This window comes from Diceros bicornis, chromosome 6 (genome assembly GCF_020826845.1).
Source record: "Diceros bicornis minor isolate mBicDic1 chromosome 6, mDicBic1.mat.cur, whole genome shotgun sequence".
NCBI lineage: Eukaryota > Metazoa > Chordata > Mammalia > Perissodactyla > Rhinocerotidae > Diceros > Diceros bicornis.
In genome coordinates this window covers 4,378,278-4,391,409 of record NC_080745.1, presented here as the reverse complement: position 1 = coordinate 4,391,409, position 13,132 = coordinate 4,378,278, and the positions used below count along the sequence as shown (strand labels likewise).

At 39.7% G+C, this 13,132-nt stretch overlaps 1 protein-coding gene and 1 long non-coding RNA gene across 13 annotated transcripts in view; both read left to right on the top strand.

Moving 5' to 3' along the window:
• The window catches only part of LOC131406901 (ral guanine nucleotide dissociation stimulator-like), a 116,647-nt gene extending 112,672 nt beyond the window's left edge, over positions 1 to 3,975 (top strand). For 3 of the 12 annotated variants that reach the window (XR_009220376.1, XR_009220373.1, XR_009220367.1), the window contains one exon: positions 3,259 to 3,975. The gene's annotated coding sequence lies outside the window, so the exon portion shown is untranslated. The remainder of the gene's footprint in view (positions 1 to 3,258) is intronic. The other 9 variants (XR_009220371.1, XR_009220374.1, XR_009220369.1 and 6 more) reach the window with 4 other exon arrangements.
• The window catches only part of LOC131406910 (uncharacterized), a 140,918-nt gene that overhangs the window by 38,898 nt on the left and 88,888 nt on the right, over positions 1 to 13,132 (top strand). The window lies entirely within an intron of this gene.

Here is a 13,132-nt window from a genome sequence, read left to right as displayed (position 1 = left end):
TGAAGGGAGCTACTCGACCTCTCTGAGCCTCAGTGTCCCCCCCTGTAAAATGGGGATGACAGGCCTACTTCACAGACCTGTTGGGGAAGATACATAAAAGTGCCTGTGACAGCCAGTGTCCATATTATTAACAAAGCCGTCTCCGACTTCAGAATAATCAATGAAAAGAATAATGTTGATGAGACCAAAGACGAGATGCTCAGCTTCATAACAGCCCCAGCAGCATGAGAGTGAGAGGAGCTCCGAGTAAGCAAGGTTCTTCACAGCTCCACTAGAGAGGATGAACATGGGCTACACCAGGATAAGTGGCTGTTGTACAGTGACTCGTGTAGTGAGGGTGGGTCCCTAAAGACACTGAAATCCAGTTACACACAGTGGCTCCTAGGAAACAACTAAAAGCAATCAACGCAGCAGATAGGAATAGGAAGGGGGCGAGCAGAGGAGGGTCAGAGCCACAAAATCTGAAGGAAGACACTGAACCACGATGAGTTCCCAGCTCTGTCAACAGCTGCTGTGGTGGCACCAGGAGATCAAACGTCTGAGACAGCCATTGTGGGGACTGCTGGGAGCAGAGTGTTCACTGCGGCCACACCCCAACAGCAGTACATCGGAGCACACACACCCTGAGACTTTCCTCTCCATTAATCCTTGTTTAAAGATGATGAGGGCCGGCCCCGTGGCTTAGCAGTTAAGTGCATGCGCTCTGCTGCTGGCGGCCTGGGTTCAGATCCTGGGCGCGCACCAATATGCTGCTTCTCCGGCCATGCTGAGGCCGCGTCCCACGTACAACAACTAGAAGGATATGCAGCTATGACATACAACTATCCACTGGGGCTTTGGGGGGAAAAAATAAATAAATAAAATCTAAAAAAAAAAAAAAAAGACTTAAAAAAAAATAAGATGATCAATATCCTCATGTTACAATGTCTCTTTCCAACCCTTGTGGACGAGTGTAATCAGAACCCCCTGAAGAAGGCACAGGCCAGAATAGGATGGAACACTGGGGCCTGGGGGAGTCGCACTGCACCTGACCACACAGACTATCACCCGGGCCTATTGAACACAAGAGAAGAACCCAAGGATGTGGTCTAATGAGAATTCCCCATCTTGCCACATTCAGAGACACTACAGAGTTTCTCTTCCATTCTTTACAAAAATGTTAAAGAATTCATGTGTCATTAATTCATAAAGGGGCAAATTCTTGACAAAGTGACAGGGTCTAGATTCCATGACCAGGTTTTTCAGATGTTTTGATAATATCCCACATTCTGGAATCAGAAATGTAACCTATTGGGATGTGTAATATAAACAGGGACTTTTTTCATGTAGATCAACGCCCAGATTTTTAGAGATGACATAAATCATGAAAGCTGCTAACCATTCTTCCACAAGTTTCAGTAAGACTTTTAAGTTAATTTACCAATCTCAGGAAAAAAGAATTTGGCAATTCAAGTTTTTTGTTTCTGCATTCAAGCGTACAGTACAGGCAAGAGAATGAGCAGAAAAAAATTAACAAGAAGGTCTTGTGCCTGCCCGGTGGCTTAGCGGTTAAGTGTGCGTGCTCTGCTATTGGTGGCCCAGGTTCGGATCCCGGGCACACACTGATGCACTGCTTGTCCGGCCATGCTGAGGCCACGTCCCACATACAACAACTAGAAGGATGTGCAACTATGACATACAACTATCTACTGAGGCTTTGGGGAAAAAAAAGGAGGAGGATTGGCAATAGATGTTAGCTCAGAGCCGGTCTTCCTCAGCAAAAAGAGGAGGATTAGCATGGATGTTAACTCAGGGCTGATCTTCCTCACAAAACAAAAGAAAAAAACAAGGTCTTGGTTGCATTTCATCTTTTGCAAATAAGCAGGATATTTTATGCTCTGTTCCTTTCAATACTCTAAACAATTTTTATAGAATATGGTACATCTGATTATCCCTAGGCGTGTTTATCCTGGAAACTTGCCGGAATCCAAAGCAGAGATGTTAAAGCTGATGGGTTTCAAATGCTGCCCAAGTGCTGTCTACCTTGAACATCCCTCTCCCAAAGATGGACCACCAGTCTCTTCCTGAGGGATCAGAGTCATCACCCGTGTCCCTGAGAGACTGGCCACTCAGGCCTGAGCTGAGATTAGGCTATCAATCTAAATGGCAAAATGCTTAAGCTATTCTCATCTTAAGGATGCTGTTTCAGAGCCCACTGCACTGGAATGGGTTGGTGAAAATGTTCTACTAGATACTTGCCTGGGAATTGGGTTGTTCTCCTCTGCCCTTGGCGGATCCTGGGGAAACCAATGATTAACCTCACGGATGCCTCAACTTCCACTTCTGTGAAAAAGGCAAGCAACAGCCACTGTTACCACCCTGCAAAGCTCTCAAGTTGTGCTTGCAAGAGGGGACACAGGGCGAATTTCTCCGAAAAGCTAATGAAATGATGGCACTTTGGCTGGAGAAGGCAGATGGCAGCAGGCAGAGGAAAGTTTCTGGGATGTCAAACCAGTTCCCATAAGCACTTTAGAGAAGCACCTGGCACTGGACTAGGTAGGAGGCTGTGGAAATACCCACAGATATGCAGGTGGGAGGAGGAATCAAGCAACGGACGGAGGCGATGTGGAATAAACATGAGTCCGGCTTCAATTTTGGACAAAAGCAGTTGCATGATGCAGGCCCGCGGCTGCCAATGCAGCCGCTACACCCTCCTAACTCCTTGGTCCCTCTCATCCTGTCACATCCCTCTGAGACTCAGTCCCCGTGGAGCAGGTGCAGGACCACAGGGCAGAGCACACCTCCTTGCTCTTCCCCTCAGGGCTAGGCACCGCCCCGTGCCCAGAGCATCCAGGGAGTTGTAGTCCTGTAGTCCTGCAAGCTCCCAGCCTGGAGCGGTTGAGAGACAAAAGCTCCCAGCATGCAGAGCTAGGGGCCCCAACTCCCTCCTTGTCCCTCCACCCCTGGGCCCCACTCCTCTCCTTGTCCACCCCACCCTCTATCATGCCTCTTCTCTCTACCACGCCCACCCTCCATGCCCTGCCCAACGCCTGGAGTATGCGCAGTGTGGTTGGGCTGCATCCCTTGAGGCCGGGACTCAGGTAGGGGTAGGGCTCACCAGCCTGGCTGTTGCTGAGGATGCTTGCAGCCCTCGTGGAAGCTCCCTGGCCAGTACTTGAAATGTAAATTCAATATCTAAAATGGAAATACCGGGTGACTGGGATCCTGGAATTTGCCTTTTCAAGGCCACTTGTCCTACTATCCCCTCCATCCCTCCAGGCTGCCATGATCCTCCCTTTGGACTCCATGGTCAGGGTCATTGAAGAGATCCTCCCTTTGGACCCCGCCTGCCTGAAGGGCCTATACCTTGGTCAGGCATCTTAGAAGGACTGCTGTGAGCCATGTCATAAAAAGGAGAAAACATCACAGTGGACAGCCCCAATTCCTGCATATACAGATGGGAAAATTAGGTGCACTGGTAAGTGACTCCTAAGCCGCTTCAGGGGACCACACGCAAGCCCCTTCTCCGACGCTGCACACAGGCCTTGTTCACTGGACTTCCTTGGCCTCATTAACACAGGCAACAGCACTGAAACTTCCCGTTGTTCCTTCCCACAATGTCAGGGAAGTTTGTGTAGGAAGGTAATATGCAATTTCTGCTCTACTATAGGGCTGGCTCCTTGGGAACCAGTTTTAATATCTCTTTTTAAATATACCCACAGAATCACAAAATAATTAAACAAAATAATTTGTTGCTCTTGGGGGTTATAGCGATAATTCTCTTGAGTCGTTTTTCCATTTAGCTTCTCTGATTGACTCCAAATACTACAGCACCACACCCTTCTAGACTGGTGGATGTGCAGCTCCACTTCTTTGCAAGGAGGACACGCAATAGCAGAATATCCATGGCCCAACTTTCTGGAGCATCAGTATTACTACAAGACTTGGAAGAAGCTAAGTTAGGTCATTTCCAGGGTAAGGAATTAAAAACTTAAAACTAAGATGAGGTGGGAAAGTCATATACCGTTAATAGTTGTCAGTAATCTGTGCCTGAAATGTCAGACTTTCTCTGAGAAAGAACTCTGAGACTCTACTTCCCATTGTTTTAAATAGGAAAAATTAGAAGACATAGCAAATCTATCGAAAAATCCTACCAATTTCCTAAGTCACGTTATGGCACCTACACATAAGTTATGAACATCATTGCTCCTCATTTTCTTCCTCATTCAACCCAGTCCCACAGGTCTTGAGTGCATGCTGTGAACACTGCACTGTGCTAGATGTCAAGGCCTTGGTGAGCATCATTGTGGGGGTGGACGTTGATGGAAAAAGATTGCATCATAAAAATTCAAAGCCATGCCACTTGCCAAATTGAGGCAAAAATGGAAAGATCTAGGATGCCAAGGAAGGGTGAGGGCATTAACAGATACTTGGGAGTATTAAAATCCATCTGATGATGTCATGAGTGAACGTGTTCCACTTTAAAACAAAACACTGCTGTTGTTCTCAGATATTGAGTTAGTATCTTTGTGCAAATATGCAGGATTTAAAGTGTTTATTGATGTATAACATGCATACAGAAATATATGCAGAGGTCATCCGTGTAAACCTTAAATAATTATTACAAAGTGAACACACTTGTGTGACCAAGAACTAGCACCAGCTTCATTCAGGCCCCGACAATCCCTTTCTCCCCCCTTCCTCCCCAAAGGTAACCAATATCTTACCAGCAAACACTGTATATCGAGTTTGTCTTCTTATACAAGTGTTTTATTACAGGAAAATTTAAACAATATACAAAATAAACAAAATAGCATAGTAGGCCCGTCACCCAGCTTCAACAACTACTAATCATCTGCCTTTTATGTTTTATCCAGACTCCATCCCATTCTCACCTCACTGTATTATTCTTTTAGTCCTTTTTGTATGTGTTGGGGGGTAAGATGTACACACACTGAAAGGCACAAATCTCAATCGTACAGTTTTGGCAAATAAACATGCCCATATAACCTTCACTCCTTTAAGAATAAAGTATTTCCATCACTCCCAGAAAACTCTTTCCTGTTCCTTCCCAGGCAATTTTTTCCTTCCCCCGAGGCAACCACTGTTCTGGTTTTTTCACCATAGGTTCATCTTGGCAGAAATCAGCCCACGTGTATTGTTTTCTGTCCAGCTTGCCTCCCTCGGCACGAGGTAGATGAGACTCACCCAGCACGTGTGTGTCAGCATTTGCTCCTCAGCACGGCTGAGGGCGTTCTGCTCTGTGGATGCCCCAAAGTGGGCTCGTCTTCCTCCTGGGGACGTGCAGGTCATCTCCTGTGAACATTCTTGTACAAACACTTTTTGTATGCTGTTTAATTCCTTTATTAACATTTAAGTGACACACCTTTGCAGTTTTTAGTGGTTGATCCAGATTACAATATGCATCTTTAACATATCACAGCTGTCCTAGACTTAATAGTGCACCAGTTTAAGCAACGTAAAATATGGAAGCCTTGCTACAGAACAGTTCCATTTACCTCTGTCTGTCCTTTGTGCTATGTTGTGATAAATTTTACATTTACCCATGTTATAAATCCCACAATACAGTGTTATGATTTTTCTTTAAATAGTCATAGGTCTTTTAAAGAAGTTAAGAGAAAAATGTTTAGTATTGGGAGGGAAATGTTTTGAGGATCTGCAAATGTACTGTTTCTTCTCTAAGTTTCACTCACAGTTTTTGCATTCATCAGTCAGTCTTGCCTACAGTAATTATTACTGTGGTGTTCTAGTGACGATTTGCTATTTCATGCTATCCAGCAGCGTTTATTATTTGGAATTATGTGAGGAATATTCCCCCCCTCCCTCTCCCTGCCTTCTACCTGTCTTTCTCTCTTTCTCTCATTCTTCCCCCCCCTTTTTTTCTTTCTTCCTTTCTTATTTAATCTTCCTTATATCAGTACAGACTCATGGATATTTATTTTATTCTCTGGGTAATAATCCAATGCTACCATTATTTATTTTGTTGCTCCCAGTTTTCCAGCTTGAGCCATTGGGAAGTCTTTAAGATTGATTCCTTTTGACACATCTCATCATTTTCTGTGTTTTTTTGAAAGCACTTTCCTACTTTCTGGCAATACAAGAAGCTCCAGGCTCATATTGTATTTCCCCTCCCCAGATCTAGAATTAGCCAGTTCTCCAAGAAAACCTGGTTCTTTTTATTGGAGAATGATATTTAGAAACCAAAATCTGGGAGCTAGGTGTGCCCATTGATACTAGGGTGTCACTGCTTCTAGACCCTCTCAGCAGAGCTTGGAAATGTATGAATGAATATAAACTCAGGTATACACATCTACCTATCGATATATCAATCAATCTATCTATCTATCTGGATAGATATATTAAAAGAGTCATGGATTCATATTGATACTTCCAACTCCAATCCAGCACCACAGAGTTTATTCCAGCATTCTCCTTTTGTTTATTTGTAACTTCTTTCACCAACAGTGAGAAACTTAACTCCAGTTATCTACAATATATTTACTAATGTGTCAAGTAGTTTCAGAATCGCTAATCCATACTCTTATGAAAAACAAATTTACCACCTAGAGTACAGTGTTTCTGTACAGTACTTTAGTTTTACAGTATCCCATCAAAACACTGTCTTCCAAAGTTATTTAGGTCAGGACCTTTCATCCCCACCCCTTCTGTGTGGTTATGTCACATGCTTGTAATACAGTGAGGTTCATTTGTCACTGCATTCCATCTGAGTTCCCCAGCATCCTGATTGATTTTTAAAATTTGCAGAGTAAAATTCACTCTATGTGGTGTACAGTTCTATGGGTTTTGACAACTTTATGGTCATGTATCCACGTCCACGGTACCACACAGAGCTGTTTCTTTCACTCTCAAAATTCTCTCATACTGTCTCTTTGTAGTCAACCCCTTCCCCCATTCCATCCCTTGGCAACCACTGATCATTTTCCATCTCTGTAATGCTGTCTTTTCTAGAAAGTCATATAAATGGAATCATATACTATATAGCCTTTTGAATCTGGCTCCCTTCACTTAGAGATATGCATCCAAGATTCATCCATGTTGTAGTGTGAATCAAGAGTTTATCCTTTTTATTGCCCAGTAGTATTCTAAGGTACTGATGCACCACAGTATCTTTTCCATTCACCTGACGAAGGACATTTAGTTTGTTGCTGGCTTTTCACAATTATGAATAAAATGGCTATGAAGATTCACGCAAAGATTTTTGTTTAAACATTAGTTTTCAATTTGCTTCAGTAAATCTCTAGGAGTGGGATATCTGAGTCATATAATAAGTGTATGTTTAACTTTATAAGAACCTGCTAAACTGTTTTCCGAATACAACTATCATGCTGCATTCCCAGTTCTAGTTGCTCCTAGTCCTCACCAGCACTTGGTATTTGCAATTTTATTTTTTATTTTAGCCACCTAATAGGTGTGCGGTATCTTATTGTGGCTTCTGCTTCCTTTTTGAAAGTGAGTTCTGCTAAATACAGATCCTGTGTTGACTTTTGGGTTTTCTTTCTGCACTTGAGAGATGTCATTTTGTTGTTGATTTGTCTCTTTTGCTTTTGATAATATATCATCCATCATTCATATTATTTCTCCCTGTATGTAATGTCTTCCCCTGTATATGTGTATTTCCCTGACTGCTTTCAAGATTTTCTTTTTATCTTTGGATTTTAGCAGCTTGACTATCATGTGCCTAGGTATGGTTTTATTTTGTATTTTATTTTGTGGGTTTCCTGACTTTCTTGGATCTAAAATTTTAGATTTTTCATGAAATTTTGGAAGTTTTATGCTATTACTCATTGATTTGCCTTTCTGCTTCATTTAATTTTTTGTCTCTCCCCTCTCTGATGGGGACTCACTCATCTCACAGGTCTTAAGGCACTCTTCATTTTTCTCAAAACTTTTATGTTCTTTTCTTCAGACTGGATAATTTCTATTGCTCTATCTTCACGTTTCTCCTAATGTTTCTAATCTACCGGTAAACTCAAAAATATTTTCTGTATTTCACCTTCCTATTTGGTTCTTTTTTGTAATTTCCATTTCTCTGCTGAGTTTCTATATCTGTTTATTCATTATGAGAATATTTTTCTTTACCACCATGATCATCTATATAAAAGCTGCTTTCTCATCCTTGTCTGCTAATTGCAACACCTTGGGAATAGTTTCTACTGCCCACTTTTGGTCGTATATGGATTATATTTTCCTATTTCTTCAAATCTCATGATTTTTTAAATTATGTACTGGAAACCATGGATGATAGTTATAGAGACTCTGGATTCTATTGTGTCCCTTTGAAGAGTGTTGTTATTTTTCTAGCAGGGAGTTAACTTGGCTGGACTGAAACTCCAATCCTATCTCCTTTACAACCGGCATAGCTGAAATCCTCATTCAGTTCTTTCATCTTCCAACTGCTGTTTTTACACTAGGCCCTCTGGGGCCTACCCTGCATGTGTGTTGTTCAAAGATCTGCCAATTTGGTGTGTGGGGGGGGCAGACTTTCATACATATTTTAAGATTTTCCTCTTTGTGGTTCCCTCCCTTCCAGAAATTTCTCCCCCAACTTTCCAGCTACTCTGCCAGCCCCAAAATACATCCTCTAACATTACAAGTAATACTATAGTTTTTCCCCTGTCTGGGCCATGTACAGATTTTGGAATGCTTTGAGGTAAAACACTCAAGCTTGCAAACATATCCTGGTAAAATTCCCATGATTCAAGGGAAGACTCCCCCTCGGTTCTGCTTGCCTTTGGAAGAGATTTATGCATACATACATATACACATTTATTGTATGTGTATTACATATAGATACATGATTCTATATAAATATATATAATATTTCGTGCAGATTTTATCATTGTTATCTGTGACAGTGTTAGTTCAACAAGCTACTCCACTATTACTGGAAGCTAGACCTCGGTTTTTTTTCTTTTTTGCATTTTATATAAATGGAATTATAAAATATATAGCCTTTTGAATATAATTTCTTTTATGCAGCGTTATGGTTGTGATATTCATCCATGTTATTGCATGTAGCTAGTGTTTGTTCATTTGTTGAAAATAATTAATGTTGTTAAATGGTCATAAAATATGCATAACATGAAATTAACCACTTTATCCATTTTTAAGTGTACAGTTCAGTGACATTCAGTACATTCACATAACTGTGTAGCGATAACCTCCAACCATCCACAGATCTATTTTCACCTTCTGCTGAAACTCTGTGCCCATTAAGCAACAACTCCCTGTTGTCCCTCCCTCTTGCCCCTGGGAACCACCATTCTCCTTTCTATTCCTATGAATTTGACTACTCTAAGTACCTTATATGAGTGGAATCATACAGTATTTTTCCTTTTGTGTCTGGCTTTACTTCACTTAGCGTAAAGTCCTCAAGGTTCATCCACGTCATAACATGTGTCAGAATTCCATCCTTTTTAAGGGTGAATGGTATTCCACTGTGTTTTACACCACAATTTTTGTCAACTCATCCGTTTATGGACACCTGGCCTGCTTCCAGCTTCTGCTTATTTTGAATAATGCTGTTAAGAACACGGGTGTATGTATATGTCTTTATATATGTGTTCAGTTCTTTTGGGTTTATACCCATATATGGTGTTCTGAGATTCATTTTTTCACATGTGAGAGGGTTCCCCACACCTCCAACAAGCAATTCTTGGAATGCCAGCTGGTTGTCAGATAATTCAACTCAATTTGATGCTGTCAACCCAGAGATACATCAGATTCCACAGTTTAAGGGCTCAGTCCTATAAGACTGCACACCCACCCAACCTCACCTCAACTTCAGATGCCAGTTACAAGCCCAGGCTGTTACCTGTACTTCTGACTGAGTGACTGTAAACCAGAGATTCCCACAACCTCCCCCTTGGGTTTGATTAATTTGCTAGAGTGGCTCACAAAACTCAGAGAAACATTTACTAGATCACCAGTTTATTATAAAAAGATATAACTCAAGAGCAGCCTGATGGAAGTGGTTCAGAGGGAAAGGTATGTGAGAAGGGGCACCGAGCTTTCATACCATCTCCAGGTGCACCACTCTCCAAGCACTCCTTGTCATTGCCAATCTGGAAGCTCTCTGAAACTCATTCTATTGGGATTTTTATGGAGGCTCCCTCACGTAGGCATGATCAATTATTAACTCAGTTTCTAGCCTCTCTCCCCTCTCTGGAGGATAAGGGATAGGACTAAAAATTCCAAGCTTCTAATCGGGGCTTGGTCTTTCTGGTGACCAGCCCCCATCCAGGAGCCCACCCAGAGTTGCCTCAATAGAACAAATGATTCTCCTAGTGTTCTTATCACTTAGGAAATTACAAGGGTTTTAGGAGCTCTGTGTCAGGGATGGGGTCAAAGACAAATATTAGAACAAGAGATGCTCCTAGTGTTCTTATCATTTAGGAAATTACAAGGATTTTAGGAGCTCTGTGCCAGGAACTGGAGACAGAGATCCATAAATATATTTTCTGTTATTTCAGAACCCATAGGTAGAATTTCTAGATCATATGGTAATTCTATTTTTCATTTTTGAAGGAACTGCCATACTGTTTTCCACAGTTTTATATTCTCACCATCCAAGCACAAGGGTTCCAATTTTTCAAAATCCTTGCCAACACTTGTTATTTTCTGATTTTGTGAGAGTAAAACTATTCTAATGTGTGTGAAGAGGTATCTCAATGTGGTTTTATTTTGCATTTTCCTGATACTTAGTGATGTTGAGCATCTTTTCACGTGTTTACTGACCATTTTATGTCTTTGGAGAAATGTCTATTCAAGTCCTTTGTGCATTTTTAAATTGGGTTGTTTTTTTATTGTTGAGTTGTGGGAGTTCTTTATATATTCTAGATATTAATCCCTTATCAGATATGTGATTTGCAAATATTTTCAACCATTCTGTGGGTTGCCTTTTTACTTTGTTAATAGTATCTTGTGATACAGAAAACTTTTGCATTTTGATGAAGTCCAATTTGTTGTTTTTTTGTTGTTGCTTATGTCTTTGGTGTCAGATGAAAGAAATCATTGTTGGCAATGGCATTTGGACCCAATGACATGCAGCTTTTACCCTGTGTTTTCTTCTAAGGATTTTATAGCTTCAGCTCTAATATTAGATCTTTGATCCATTTTGAGTTAATTTTTGTATATTGTGTAAGGTAAGGGTCCAATCTCATTCTTTTGCATGTGGTCATCTAGTTTTCCCATCACTATTTGTTGAAAAACTTATCCTTTCTCCAATGAATGGTCTTTGCACCCTTGTCAAAAATCATTTGACCATATATGCAAAGGTTTATTTCTGGGCTCTCTATACTATTTCATTAGTATATTGTGTGTATTTATGCCAGTACCACACTGTTTTGATTACTTTGTAGTAAGTTTTGAAATCAGGAAGTGTGACTTCTCTAAATTGTTCTTCTTTTTCTACATTCTTTTTGCTATTTATGGTCCCTTGAGAGTCCATTTGAATTTTAGGATAGATTTTTCTATTTGTGCAAAAAACATCACTGGAATTTTTACCTCCTTGAGTAAGTTGATTCTTAAGTATTTTTCTCTTTTTGATGATATTGTAAATAAAAATGTAAAGTTTTTAAATTTCTTTTTCAGATTACTTATTATTAATGTATAGAAGAACAACTAATTTTTTCATGTTGATTTTGTGTTCCACTACTCTGCAGAATTTATCAGTTCTAAAAATTTTTTTGTGGAATTTTTAGGGGTTTCAACATATAAGATATTATTTGTAAACAAATATAATATTACTTCTTCCTTTCCAATTTGGATGCTATTGCTTTCTTTTTCTTGCCTAATTGCTTTGGCTAGAACATCTAATACCATGTTGAATAGAAATTGTGACAGTGGGCATTCTTGCCTTTTTCCTGATCTTAGAAGAAAAGCTTTCAGTCTTTCTCCCTTGAATACGATGTTCTCTGTGTATTTCTATATCTGGCTTTTATTATGTTGAAGTAGCTTCCTTTTACTCTGAGAGTTTTCTAGTGTTTTTAACATGAAAACATGTTTAGTTTTGTCAAGTCTTTTTCTGCATCCATTGAGATGATCCTGTGTTTTTTTCCCTCATTCTGTTAATGTGCTTTATTACATTGATTCATTTTCATATATTGAAACAACCTTGTATTCCAGAAATAAATCCCACTTAAAAATGATGTATAATCCTTTTAATATGCTGCTGAATCTGGTTAGTTATTACTTTATTGAGGATTTTTGTATCAATATTCATCAAAGATACTGACTTGTAGTTTTCTTTTCTCTTAGTGTCTTTGGCTTTCATATCAGGGTAGTGCTAACTCCATAGGATGACTTTAGAAGTATTCTCTCCTCTTCAACTTTTTGAAAGAGTTTGAAAAGAATTGGTGGTAGTTAACTAAAAAAAGGCTTTGGGCACACAAATAAATTCAGCATAAAATAAATACAAATAAATATTTTTTTAAAATGTGAAAAAGACTTTTTCTTAAAAAAAAATAAAAATTAAGCAAGTACATCCCTTATCACTTTATTTCTAAAAGGGTTTTTTAACCTAATAGTAAGCAGAAACAAATCGTTAAAATTAAAATGACTCAAGTCTTAATTTCCTTCATTGCAAATTTTCTGACAGAAGTATATGGTGCCATCATGTATGACATCTTTTATGAAAAAGTGGTCATTTTTTGTGGTATTTGAGAATATTATGAATTTCCCCAGTGGCCTTTGACAATACTCTGATATGCAAAGTTATCGTTTCAACATTTATGTCTTATTATTGTCCTTACCAAATTAACAAATTCTGTCAGGTGCTAATTAATCAACTACTTTTCATATGATTCAGGTTCTCCGCCACCAACTTCCATAACCATCAGGATATTCTGCAACTTCTGCAAGAGTAACAATTTTACCTTACACTGTATTTGTCTCATGTGGTTTAAAACATCCAGAAATCATTGATAAACTGACCCTGCCCAAACTAAAGCATGATGAGTTATAAAAGATGGTCACTGTTAAGTGGGGAGGGATTGCAGGTTGAACTTAATTTTATAAGTGGTCAATTTATTACAATATATTGTTCTATTATCTATTTCACTTCTTTTTTAAAAAAAGTGGTATTTGAGGGCACTTAGATAATAAAAAGTTG